The sequence below is a fragment of the Apodemus sylvaticus genome, chromosome 9, assembly GCF_947179515.1.
Source record: "Apodemus sylvaticus chromosome 9, mApoSyl1.1, whole genome shotgun sequence".
NCBI lineage: Eukaryota > Metazoa > Chordata > Mammalia > Rodentia > Muridae > Apodemus > Apodemus sylvaticus.
Window position 1 is genome coordinate 41,231,296 of NC_067480.1, and position 14,429 is coordinate 41,245,724.

Consider the following 14,429-nt stretch of genomic DNA (forward strand, 5'->3'; position numbering starts at 1 on the left):
AATGAATGAATGAATAAATAAATAAATAAATAAATGAGTAAGAACTATGGCCTGCCTCTATCATCTAGCTTGATGTAAGCTTGATGTAAGGTGAGTACTGTTTAATGGATGAATTTTTGAGAAGACCCTAAACCTTTTTTTTTTAATAGGGCCACAGAACTCTCTTTACTCTGCTGCACATTTCGTGAACATCACTCACCCGCATTCCAGCCAGCCCTGGAAAGATCAGCCTGAACCCCTTTCTAACCACCTTGTGTTGATGATTTTCTCCATTTGCCAAATCCTAGCATTTGGCTTTGAAGTTGGAGTCCCTTCTGCAGAGCCCTCTGTTTTGACCGGAATAAGCTGGTTGTCTAGCTATTTTTGTCTTAGTTTTCTTTAAATAGATGGGTAAAAATAAGTTTAAAAGAAGGGTTGGTCATATTTTAGCTTTAAATTCAGTAACACACATGGATTTTAGTGGAAAATGGTTTCTAAAAAGTAATCAAAAAAAGACTTTTATTACAAGTTTAAATTGGATTTTTTTTCCCTTCACCAACAGATCAGAGCTCTGTGTTGTAGCCAGAATCCAGCTGTGCAAGTTTTCAACAGCTGGAATTATAATAAGCCTCCTTCTATGAAAATGAGTTCATTACTATTGAGTTTGTGCTGATGCTCAATGAATTCGTACACTGTACTTCTCCAGGCTTGAGGAGAATTTTGTAACATTTCATAAAAGATGCGTAAAAAATTTTTTTAGGTTTGACAATATTAAAGGGAGAAAAGCTTTTTTTTTTTACACCCATTACACCTTTTATTAAATCTCTAATCAGAACAAACTACAACACATTGGTATTTATGTGTCACTTAGTCAGTTGTATTTAGTGTATCCTTTACAAAAAGAAAGATTTAAAACACTGTCATCTAGATGCTAGTATTATGTAACAGCAGAAAGAAACCAGAGAGCTTTATCATAATGGTTACAGTATTTTCATTTAAATCATCAGTGTTTATCTTGCCAGACAATGTTAAATGTTCCCTCCTGTTCTTTAACTCAGCATCTAGGAATCACGCGGAGAAATGAAGAGGTAAAGCAATTAGTCATTGCTTCTATTTGTTTGTGTTCACTCTGGTATTAAATATTTCCAAGACAGCAAATCCTATCTGTTAGGTTGAGTTCATCATATCTTTAGAGTGTGTTTTCTTAGCATTAAATTGATAGAATGGTAATTTAAATTTTTAAAACAACTGGGAGGCCAAAAAATGACCTAATATTAAAAATATGTTGAAATCAGGAAAAGAAGACTGATACATTAATTTTTTGATCTAAATGTAAATGTAGGTTCCAGTCAAATATTTGAGACAGTCTTAAACATGTGAGAGAATTAAATAAGAAAATTTACTTGCCTTTCAATTTTAAACTAACCTCTTCTTTATCAAAATATTTTTAGTGTGCCATTTTTATCTCCCTTTGATATAAATTCCAAAAAGACTTAATGGAGAGGAAGCTGACTCATAATTAAAACAATAAACTTATGAAATTCAACCTCTAAAATATTTTTAGTATGAACTGCCTTCTATGAACCCCACAAAAATAAAACCCACAAAGAACACGATTTGATTTTGGATCACCTGAGATTGTTCTAATCAGCTCAAACTCCAATATATTTGGCCCAAGTCCAAAGACTGCACTCACTAGTTTATCACTGGACTCCTCGTTAGCAGAGCCAGGTGCCTGAGGATGTAACCTTTGAATAAACACCACTGTTGTCAATGCCACTTGAGAGAATCCTTCAAAAAGACTTGGTGAGGTGCCATGCTTAGAGTTTCACCAAAGTAGATTTCCTCAAACAAGGGTGTGTGTGTGTGTGTGTGTGTGTGCACTCAGCTTAGGCATCAAACCCAGAGATTCCTAGGCTTTTAATTCCAGATACTACCTCTTACTGAGAAGGCTAGTCTGATTCCATGACAGGCTTCAAACTGGCAGTTAAGGAGACTAGGCCTAAATCTTTGCAAGAACTGGGCAGTTCCAGGCAAGTCCAGGTCTCAGAAGCTGCCCCAAGACCTGGCCTGAGGCAAGGACAAAGGGTCACAGCAGTTTCCAGACCTCCCCAGCAAGTTTCCAGCCCACACACCCTGGTAAAGGAATGTCTATAGAGATGGACCGGACAGATTAACATAGAGGTCGCCTACCCCAGAATTCCCCAATGTGCTTTAAATCAGGCCTGCAGGCTCACTTGGTGGTCTGTTCTGGTAATGGGAGACCCCAGCATGCTGAACTTCTGCAGAATAAAATATTCTTTTCGTTTACATACTATTTGAGGGGATCATTCTTTGGCAAATCATGGACCCTTATATTACCATGAAAATTTCCCCTAAGCACAGTTTCTTCATTCCTTTTGTGTGCTCTGAAGAGTCTCAAGTCCCAAGAGCCTCAAGTTCCAGAAACCCAGTTCTGAGCACTGTGTCTTATTGGCTGGCCCCATCCCTGAAGGGAGTCATCACAAGCTACAGGAGTGACTTCTGGTGTGGCACACTCCTTCTGACTCTAGAATCTGGGTGGGGTGGCAGCAGAGGGAACCTGTTTAGTTCATTTTATTCATGCTTCATTAAGGTATCTCCTCTGCTCTGCATTCTGTGGGGTTAAGAAACTCTTGGGTCTTTCTGGAAGTGGAGGGCATGGAAGTGCTGGATTAGAAGGACAGTGCTCACCATTGTGGCCTTTGATGGTACCTTCCAGATGCTTGGGGGATGGGCATGCTGTGTGAATTCCCTGACACTAAAAGCCCTTTACAATGCAGCTGTACTAGTTTAGTTTATGATAACACAGCAGAAATATGTCCTGCTAAGCACCACCTGCTGAGAGTATGGGCTTGATAAATCAAATATCTTGTGTTTGGTCCTTTTGCAGCCATTTAAAAAAATTATACAAAAATCCATTAATCCCTTTTCAAGGGAATCCTATTTGCAATGTGAAACGCATTCACGTTTCAAAACACTGCATGGTCTTCTCAGAAAGCATGGCATCTCCATCAGTCTCCGCAGATATTCAGGGATGTAAAAAACTTCCCAGCTTGACGGCAGCTTATTATTTTCATCTTTATTCTCTGGGTTTGTTTTATTACCTGGCAGGATGCCTTTAAAGTGTGAAATGTAAAAGGTACGTGAACTGGAGCCTAAAATCCCATCCCAACCCCAAATCCAATGTTTTTATTACTGAATTGTTACTAATTAAATACATGTTTATTGTTTAAAAAAAAAAAAAAACAGAAAAGTGCTTTGAGAAGCCTGTGCGTTGACTACTTGGGGTAAAAAGGAGCTTTATAAAGGACAGGGATGTTGCTGTGTGTCGTTGTTGCTGATGCTGCTGTTTTGTTGACATTTTGTCTTAATGTTCAGGGTGGGGGGATGGGAGTGAGGGGGAGGTATCATGTCAGGCATCGCACTGTATCAGCAGTTAGAAACAGAAAGGCAACAGAAAGTGAGGATAGGCTATAAAACCTCAGAGTTCCCCCCATAATGGTCCATAGAAGCTCCACTTGCTATGGATTCCACAACCTTTCAAAGTACAAATACATGGGTTTATGGAGGAAATTCACCATTCAAGTCACACACCACGTGGGGGACATACAGGGGGTGTGGAATATGACTCGGCTGTAGATATGTGTCTAAAGACCAGGGGGAAATGCTAGAGGGAAGTGCAGTCGATTTGGAAAGAAAAAACCAGTGAGGGTCTGATGCAGGAGTGTGGGAGGTGTTCCTGGCTCAGGCTGGCCATCTAAGATTCCATCCTAAGACATGTAGAAGATTTGGTTTTTTGTTTTGTTTTGTTTAAATATATTAGAACTTGGAGACATGATCATTATAAAGAAACATAAATACCAACTGTTTGATTTCAGACCAGGACAAGGGACTGAAGTGAATATTTTACATACCAAAGCAGACCACGCCTCCAGGTTCTCCTAGCATCCCTCTGTCCCTACCTGGCAGACCCTGCCCCCAACCCTGAACTTTGCAACTGCCCTTTCCCCCAGAGGCTCTTCCCTATATAACCCAGACAGTTTGGACTCTTCTTCCTCCTCCTCTCTCTCCTCCTCTTCCTCCTCCTCTCCCTCCTCCTCTCCCTCCTCCTCTTCCTCTTCTTCTTTTCTCTCTCTGTGCATGTGCCCCTTTCTCCTCTCTCCCTTCCCTACCCCCTCCTTCCCCTTGGTGACTTCCCTGGTCTTGGTTGGTCCTTGGGGCCAGTAAATTCACCCTTGTGCAGCTTCCGAATAAACCTTGAGTTTAATATAATCTAATCCGGCTTGAAGTGGCTCATTTCAGCGACAGAGAAAAATAACCAATCACCAGCCTGCAAGCAAACTTCCATTTGTTTTTGTTTTTTTCCATTTTGACAGAATGCAGAGTCTACAGTGTCCACACTATAGAGAAGAGGAATTTGCTATCTTGGCAAAAATTGTGACCAACATCTTTGATTGAGAAGACTGCATTTATTTTGATTAAACAACTTTTCTTTCTTTTTTTTTTTTTCAGCCTTGTCTTTGATCTGACTTCTCTCAGAATCTTTTTTTCCCCTCACAAGAGGCTTTGAATATTACAGGAGACAGCATCTGTAATTTAAAACAAAGTGGTCTAGTTTGGGCTAGCAATTACTGCAGAGTGGGTTTGTGATAAGTGCTCCCTGACGATTGTGCCTTTCTTCCCAGCTCAGCTCTTACTGTCCCTAAAGGCCACCTCCAGTTCGAGTTAGAGCTATACATGAGCAACATTATTCACAGATACTGAGCAAATCTACCAAGAGGATTTCTGCTATTGCTTTTCCATTGTACATTCCTGGACCTAGACACTCAATAATCACTGAAGAGTGAAGAACAATTGTCGCTAAAAACACTGAGATCCTTGTTAGTATTTTATCCTTTATTCATCCTTGTGGGGTTAGTGGCCAATCTTGCTCCCATCTCGAGCCACATTCAAGACATCTATTGCTCTAGCCAGCTGAGGTTACTTCAGTCTCACCAACAATAGTGTTTGTCCTTTTCTCTTTGTCTTTTCTTATTCATTCTTCAGTATGAAATTGTGTTGTTTTTTGCTTCAGTCTCCTAGTCTTTACTGCTCAGTCCTACCTGCCAAGAATGTCTTCTCTCTTTCAGGACCATCTCAAGGTCCAACTCTTCCCAGAAACCTTTCCGACAAGCTCCTAGGCATTCCAAGCCATGCCTTCTCCACCTAAGCCTGGGGCATTTTGTCTTTCATAAGTCTGACTTTTATGAAAATTATTTCTGTGTTTAGTCTGCCCCATTGTATAATTTGTATTTGCTGAGGAACTGAGTCATCCCAGGTATTCCAAATAGTAGGGATTTCATAGAGGGAATTTATTATGTAAGTTGACAAAACAATTAATTCAGTGAGATGCAAACTAAAGGCTAGCAATAGGTGAGCACTTGTCTCACACTTGGACCTGGTGGGATAATGAAATAAGGTAGGATTGTGGGAATCCAAAGCCGCTGGGTCAAATCCATGGCTGGAGTTAGCCAGTTTCTGAGACAGTGGTGGAGTCATCTGCAGGCATGACAACCAGACAAGATACATGGTTATAGCCAAAGTTGCTACCCAATCACTCTAGCTCTTTTGCCCAGGTCTAGGTTTTCCTTAACCATGTTTATCCACAAATCAGTTGGCAAACAATACTTAGAGATACGTAGCTCCCTGTAAAATAAAAAGTAAGAAATGAATATAGGAACAAACAGACAAAGATGATATTTTATCTTGGTGGGAGAGAAAATATGTCTGACTACAGGAATACCATTCTAATATCCCTTCAGTATCCAACACGATATATTCAATACAATGTTAAGTTGAATCACTGTATCCTGTTTTCAAAAGAGAAAGCAGGGCCTGGAAAGGTGCCTTCGTGGTTAAGAGCACTGGCTGCTCTTTTATGGGACCTCTGTTTGGTTTCCAGGACCCATTTAGAGGCTCACAACTCTCTGTACCTCAAGTTCCACGTGATTCAATTCCATCTTCTGACTTCTGTGGGCATCAGGCATACATGTGGTACACGGACATAAATGGCAGGCAACACACACACACACACACATACACACAGAGAGAGAGAGAGAGACAGAGAGAGAGAGACAGAGAGATAGAGAGAGACAGAGACAGAGAGACAGTGACAGACAGAAAGACAGAGATAAAAAGTAACTGAGCGTCATTTCATACAAGATTAAGATACTTTAAACATAAGCTGATGTTTAAGCAGCAATTCTTTCTTGTGTCTACTAAGCATCACCATGTTTGAAGTGTAGGAAGCCAATCTTCACAGAGAGACGTTTGCCCTCCTCTCTCCTCGGTTAGCCTTTCCCCTTTCTTCCTAGACTTGCCATGGATTTCCTGTCATTATTGTTATAGCTTTGTTTTTTTACTTTTATTTACCGGTGTAAAGGTTCTAGATATTATCTAAGTCTTAAAACCCTATGAGACCGCAAAAGATGTCAACTCTTGGTATTGTTTGCATGTGTGTGGTGTGATATATCTGCATGAGAACTTATAAATTCATATAATACCTGACTATTTGGATAGCCCCAAATCTACCCATTGATCTCCTGCATCACATTTGCAGATCTTGTTGTTCAACATTTGATGTAATGAAGTGTATAAAATCACATATATCACATAACACAGTTTCTTCAGTATAGTGACCTCTAGAAACCGAAAGAAGACTTTCGTGAGTAATAGCATAGTGTCAGATTGGGTGAGTATGATCATCCCAAAACATTTGATGGTGTCTAGATAACACATTTACTTTTATAACAGGAACGCAGCTGTGCTACTGCTGTAAAAGCATGGACATTATTTAATGTCACAAGGTACATAGTCTATACCCCACAGCAAAGGACTGTCCAGCCCCAAAGGTCAGCAGTACTTGTATTGAGAAACCCTGTTCTTAAGAAACAGCAATGGAATTCTAGATTTGACTGAGCTAAAAGAGGCAGCATTAGTTCATGATTCAAGATCTGTTGTTTGTGCCTGATTGAAGCTATCATACTCTAAAAGACAGATATTGCATGCTGCTAATATATTTAATTGTCCAGGTTTAGTCTTGGTCTTTCCATTCTATGGTTATTTGCTCTTTTGGCAGTTCTGAGGATCACACCCAGGACTTTGCATATGCTACTCAAGTCTACATGAACAATATCCCCAGCCTTTCATTTCTAAAGATAGGATCTCTCTATGTAGTTCAGTCATGCCAGGATGACATTGAATTGTTATCCCCCTGTTTCTGCTTCCTGAGCACTTGGGCTAAAGGCACATGTCACCACGCCCAGTTTCATCTTTTTGTGTCAGTTCTGTTCCTGTATATATTGTTTAGTCTGAACCATGTTAGGTAATAACCAAGATTTCTATTATGATTTAAAAAAATCACCTTTCTAGTCTAGGAAACATGACTTTCACGGGTTAAAATAAATCGTATCGAAAAATCCAAACAGTGCAAAAGATAAGTGCGTTCAGAGTGCCCAAGCACAACCCGTATTACCGTTTTTTTCCTAGATAGGTATATGTCAGAAGGTTTGAACTAATTTGCAGTTCTAGATTGGAAATATACTCTTGCAACTGCAAAAACAAACATTGACGGGAATCCTAGAGCAGTTTCCAGGGAGGAACTATGAGTAGACTGCACCCAGGAAACCAGCTATGGCTATTTTGGAACTAGGTTTACACGTCAGGACCAGACTGGCACTAGGACAGTAGCTTTCCATAGTGGTTGTGTCCAGGACTCAGACACTACCACAGACACAGACCTACTTTAAGAAACCCAAGAATGGCCTCCAAACATTAATAAAAGCCACCATTCTGTAGAATATAATTTTCCATGAAGAATCTGCCAGAAAAGCCTGGAGTTCTCAAGAGAAAGTCAAGACACAAGACTCCCTTCCACCTTCTACAAGGATTTTTGTGCTTTCGTTACACTTTGGAGGTGCCAGAAACTCTGACTGTATGCTGACCAGGGAGTTAAGACCATACACCAAGATCTATTCAGGCATTTAAAGGCATGGTCCAAGGATAGAAGCTGACTACCCTTTCTGGACACACTCATCTAAGGGTCTTTGGCTATCAGTATCTCCCACACCATCAGTCTTTGGTGGATCACATTGTAGTTCTCATCTGCTTTCCTTTGGCTCTGAGATCCTTCTCTTGGCCAAGGATGACCTATCCCCCCCCCCCAAATATATCTCAAGTATACTCTTTTTATATATAAATTCATTTATTTATTATATGTAAGTACACTGTAACTGTCTTCAGATACAGCAGAAGAGGGCATTCTATCTCATGACAGATGGTTGTGAGTCACCATGTGGTTGCTGGGATTTGAACTCAGGACCTTTGGAAGAGCAGTCAGTGCTCTTAACTGCTGAGCCAACAGCTCTCCAGCCCCCAAGTATACTCCTTCTTGTTTCCACAACTCCAGCTTTGGGATTCTATTTTTCCCTTCCTGAAACAAGGGACAAGCTTGAGCCTAACTTTGCCCAGTGGACACTTTGCCGAAGACACTGTCTCCATGCACACTCTCCCCATGACATGCCTCACAGCGCCAACACTCTTCTGTCCACCAGAAACTAACCTGTGGCCTTAACTTTCCTTTTCTAAGTTGTGATTATAATTTTTCTTCCAACACAGTACATTCTGCATTAAAGCAAAACTAGTGTTTCCTCATTTATCTCAAATCGTTTTGTCTCCAAATATTTTATATCCATAAATGTTCAATCTCCTCCTTTATTATGGCACCTGGCTTCACCCCTCTGTTCAAAGCTCTCTTGGTCTGAGAAGCGGTTTAGTGGATAAGGTGCTTTTGCTGTGCACACATGAGGACCTGTGTGTGGATCCCCAGTATCTAGTCTAAAAAAGCCAGATGCAATATCATATCTCCATAACCCTGGTGCTGGATGGAGGCAAGGACAAAGACAGATGGATCCAGGGGATCACTGGCCAGCCGGTTTAGTAGAAATGAAGAGTTGCAGGTTCAGTGAGAGACCCTGTCTTAAAAAACAAGGTGGAGAGAAAATAGAGAATAACATTCAATGTCTGCCTCTAGCCTCGGGAGCCAGCACATCTACAAACACATATAAATCTCACACATGCACACACAGAAGCATGCACTCACACATGCACACATGCACGCTCATCTTTATCCCCTTTGGGAATAACCACTGAACTCCAGATCTCTTACTGAAGGTGTTTGTTACATTTTCCTCTCTGTTACAGTTATCCACACATCACCTTTACAACCAGTTCATCTTGGCATCCCCAACAGAGTCTACTCGGCATGGAAACTTTTATACAGTAGATATGCTTAAAGTCTTATGAAGTAAAGGTTGCAAAGGAAAGTCTTGATACAAGCCTAGTGTTCAACAGGTGCAATATTTTCATAATGACCTATCAATCAGAGTAATGGTTTCTGGTAGCTGATATTTGGAAGAAAAAATTTTACGGTAACCATAAATCAAGTAAAAAGAATGTCCATAAAGAATGCAGCATGGTGAGAGGGTGGTAGAACGTTTCCTTTGCATGACTCATTGTGATGGTTAAAGTGTTATTCTGGCTAAGCAGAGGTATAATCAACCACTTCAACCAACTGGAATTCAATTATTCAATCAAACACTAATTTTCAGGTTGTTGTAAAGGGATTTTGTATGCACAGTTAACATATAATTAGTTGCTTTAAGAGATTATCCTCTATAATCTACCTGAACCTGACTCATTTAGTTGAAAGGTGTAAAGAATAACAAAAGAGAGGCTTCTCTGAAGAGCTAAGTCCTCGCTTCAGCTCCTGCCTTTGCCTGGACTATCATTTTAGACTTGCCTGACAAGCAGTTCCCACTCAGCTGTATAAGCTAATAGTTTACAACAAGCTTTCTCTCTCTCTCTCTCTCTCTCTCTCTCTCTCTCTCTCTCTCTCTCTCTCTCTCCCCCTCCCTCCCTCCTTCCCTCCCTCCCTCCCTCCTTCTCTCCCTCCCTCTTTCCCTCCCTCCTTCCTTCCCTCTCCCTCTTTCTTTTTCTCTCCCTGTCTCTCTCTCCCTCTCCCTTTCCCTCCTCTACCCCATACAATAACACTTGCTTCATGATTAGGACAGTCTGAGAAATCACTGGTAAGCGATTGTTTTTGGTAGTGCAGTCATTACAGTCATATACTCAGCATAGTACACACACACTTAGATGCTATAGCTTACTTTATATCTCCGTTTTATGAATCTGTATCCCGTCCCACAGGACCTAGTTATTGGGGGGGGGGGGAGGAGAGGTCGAGGAGTCCGAGCCTGGAAGAGAAATGGGCAGGAAAGAAGAGTGAGGCCAAGCAAAAAAGGTGTCTTGTCAAAGCCTCTTTAATGAAAGGCAAGCGCCTAGTTTTGAATACACTCAGAAAAGGTCCCCGCAGCATATACCATCAGCACTCCCTGAAGGAACAAACAACAAATGGGCATCACCTGGTTCACAGAGACAATCTGGAGCAAGGCACACTAGGGCTCCAAGGGCACCCAAGAGGAGGGCAGCACATCAGCAATCTGTGACAGGGGAAACCCAGTCATCCAGTGCTGCAAAAATAGCCTTACAGCCTCACAGGAGGCACAAACACCAGCCAGAGACAAGACCAACTAACACCAGAGATAACAAGATGGCAAAAGGCAAAAGTAGGAATGCTACCAACAGAAAACTAGGCAATATGGCAGCTTCTGAACCAAACTCTCCAACAATAGCAAGTCCTGGATATCCCAGCACACCAGAAAAACAAGATTTGGATTTAAAATCACTGCTCTGCTCATGATGCTGCTAGAGGAACACAAAAAGGACATAATTGAATCTCTTGAAGAAATACAGGGGAACATGAATAAGTTAGAAACCTGTATTATGGAAGCACAAAAATCACTTAAAGAAATTCAGAAGAATAAGGCTCAAGAGATAGAAGCCAATAAAGAAGAAACACACGCAAAAAAAACTTAAAGAAATGCAGGAGAACTTGAGTTAGGAGGCAGAAGTCATGAAAGAGGAAACACAAAAATCTCTTAAAGAATTACAGGAAAACACAAACAAACAAATGAAGGAACTGAACAAAACCATCCTGGATCTAAAGACAGAAGTAGAAACAACTAAGAAATCACAAAAGGAGACAACTTTGGAGATAGAAAACCTTGAGAAGAAATCAGGGGCCATAGATGCAAATATCAACAACAGAATACAAGAGATAGAAGAAAGAATCTCAGATGCCGAAGATACCATAGAAACCATGGACTCAACAGTCAAAGAAAATGCAAAATGCAAAAAGCTTGTATCCCAGAACATTCAGGAAATCCAGGACACAATGAGAAGACCAAACCTAAGGAGTATACATAAAGATGAGAGTGAAGATTTACAACTGAAAGGGCCAGCAAATATCTTCAACAAAATTATGGAAGAAAACTTCCCTAACCTAAAGAGAGAGATGCCCATGAATATACAAGAAGCCTACAGAACTCCAAACAGACTGGACCTGAGCAGAAATACCTCCCATCACATAATAATCAAAACCCCAAATGCAATTAACAAAGAAAGAATATTAAAGGCAGTAAGAGAAAAAGGTCAAGTAACATATAAAGGAAGACCTAGCAGAATCACACCAGATTTCTCACCAGAGACCATGAAAGCTAGAAGATCCTGGGCAGATCTCATGCAGACTCTAAGAGAACACAAATGTCAGCCAAGATTACTATACCCAGCAAAACTCTCAATCACCATAGATGGAAAAACCAAGATATTCCATGAAAAAACCAAATTTACACAATATCTTTACACAAACCCAGCCTTACAAAGGATAATAGGAGGAAAACTCCAATACAAGGAGGGAAACTACACCCTGGAAAAAGCAAGATAGTAACCTCCTTTCATTGAACCCAAAAGAAGATGACCACTCAAATATAAAAATAACATCAAAACTGACAGGAAGTAATAGTCACTATTCCTTAATATCTCTTAACATCAATGGACTCAATTCCCCAATAAAAAGACATAGTCTAACAGACTGGATAAGGAAACAGGACCCTACATTTTGCTGCATACAGGAAACACACCTCAGTGTCAAAGACAAAAACTACCTTTCAGTAAAAGGCTGGAAGACAATTTTACAAGCCAATGGTCTTAGGAAACAAGCCAGAGTAGCCATTCTAATAACAGATAGAATTGACTTTCAACTTCAAGTCATCAAAAGAGACACGGAAGGACACTTCTTGCTGGTCAAAGGAAAAATCCACCAAGAAGAACTCTCAATTCTGAACATCTATGTGCCAATTGCAAGGGCACCCTCATTTTAAAAGAAACTTTACTAAAGGTCAAAGCACACATTGCACCTAACACAATAATTGTGGGTGACTTCAACACTACACTATCCTCAATGGACCAATCAGGAAAACAGAAACTAAACAGGGACACAGTAAAACTAATTGAAGCTTTGGACCAATTGGATTTGACTGATATTTATAGAACATTTCACCCTAAAGCAAAAGAATATACCTTTTTCTCAGCACCTCATGGTACCTTCTCCAAAATCAACCATATAATTGGTCACAAGACAGACCTCAATAAATATAAGAGGATCGAACTAATCCCATGCCTCCTATCAGATTACTATGGAGTAAGAGTGGTCTTCAATAGCAACAAAAACAACAGAAAGCCCACATACACATGGAGGCTGAACAATACTCTACTCGAAGACACCTTGGCCAAGGAAGAAATAAAGAAACAAATAAGAGACGTTTTAGAATTTAATGAAAATGAAGGCACAACATACCTAAATCTTTGGGACACAATGAAAGCAGTGCTAAGAGGAAAACTCATAGCCCTGAGTGCCTCCAAAAAGAAATGGGAGAGAGCATACACTAGCAGCTTAATGGCACATGTGAAAGCTCTGGAACAAAAAGAAGCTAATTCAGACAGGAGGAGTAGAAGACAGGAAATCATCAAACTCAGGGCTGAAATCAATCAAGTGGAAGCAGAGAATCATACAAAGAATCAATGAATCCAGGAGCTGGTTCTTTGAGAAAATCAACAAGATAGATAAACCCTTAGCCAGACTGACCAAAGGGCACAGAGAAAGTATCCAAATTAACAAAATTAGAAATGAAAAGGGGGATATAACAACAGAAATCGAGGAAATTCAAAAAATCATCAGATCCTACTACAAGAGCCTGTACTCAACACAACTGGAGAATCTGGAGGAAATAGACAATTTCCTAGACAGATACCAAATACCAAAATTAAATCAGGACCAAATAGATCATCTGAACAGTCCCATAACCCCTAAAGAAATAGAAGGGGGTCCTGCCCAGAGAGCAGCAGAGGAAAAGATTCCCTGCAGCCATATTCGCTGCCTACCGGGACAGAAAAGGGTCACTAGGTACTGTATCCCCCTAAGCTTTAGATCTCTGGGGGTGCAAAACGCCAGGGGTCTGCCTGCACTCAGGAACTGAGCACATAGGCAGTTTGTCTGCCAGTCCACTGGACATGGGGCCTGTGTCCTGCCCAGAGAGCAGCAGAGGAAGAGATTCTTCACGGCCATATTCGCTCCCTGCCAGGACAGAAAAGGGTTAGTAGGTACTGTATCACCCTGAGCTTTAGATCTCTGGTGGTGCAAACAGCCAGCGGTCTGCCTGCACTCAGGAACTGAGCACATAGGCGGTTTATCTGGAAGCCGGTCGGTCACAGGACCTGTGTCCTATGTGATAATCAACAGAGGGAATGACCGCCACCACACCATCTTTGCCCCATAACAGAGCAGTCAGAGAACACCTGGTTCACCTTGACAACCCAAGTATAACATTGCTTGAGGCAAGACTGAGCAGGGCTCCAAAGGTACAAAAGAAGAAGGCAGCATATCAGTAATCTGTGCCAGAGGAAACCCAGTCATCCAGTGTTGCAGAAATAACCTTAAAGATCCACAGTAGGTTGAAGCTCCTGCCAGTGACAATAAGACCATCTAACACCAGGGAGAACTAGATGGCTAAAGGCAAATGTAGGAATGTTACTAACAGAAACCAAGGCATTATGGCAGCATCTGAACCCAACACAACAATAGCAAGTCCTGAATAGCCCAACACACCAGAAAAACAAGATTGGGTTTTAAAAACACTGGTAAAGATGCTGTTAGAGGAACACATGAAGGACATAAGTAAATCTCTTCAAGAAATTCAGGAGAAAAATGATCAAAAGCTAGAAGCCCTTACAAGGGAAACACAAGCATCACTTAAAGAATTTCAGGAGAATATGAGTCAGAAATTAGTAGCCAATAAGGAGGAAATGCAAAAAATACTTAAAAAAATACAGGAGAAGTTTGATCAACAGGCAGAAGTCATGAAAGAGGAAACACAAAAATCACTCAAAGAATTAGAGGGAAACACACACAAGGAAATGATGGAACTGAGCAAAAA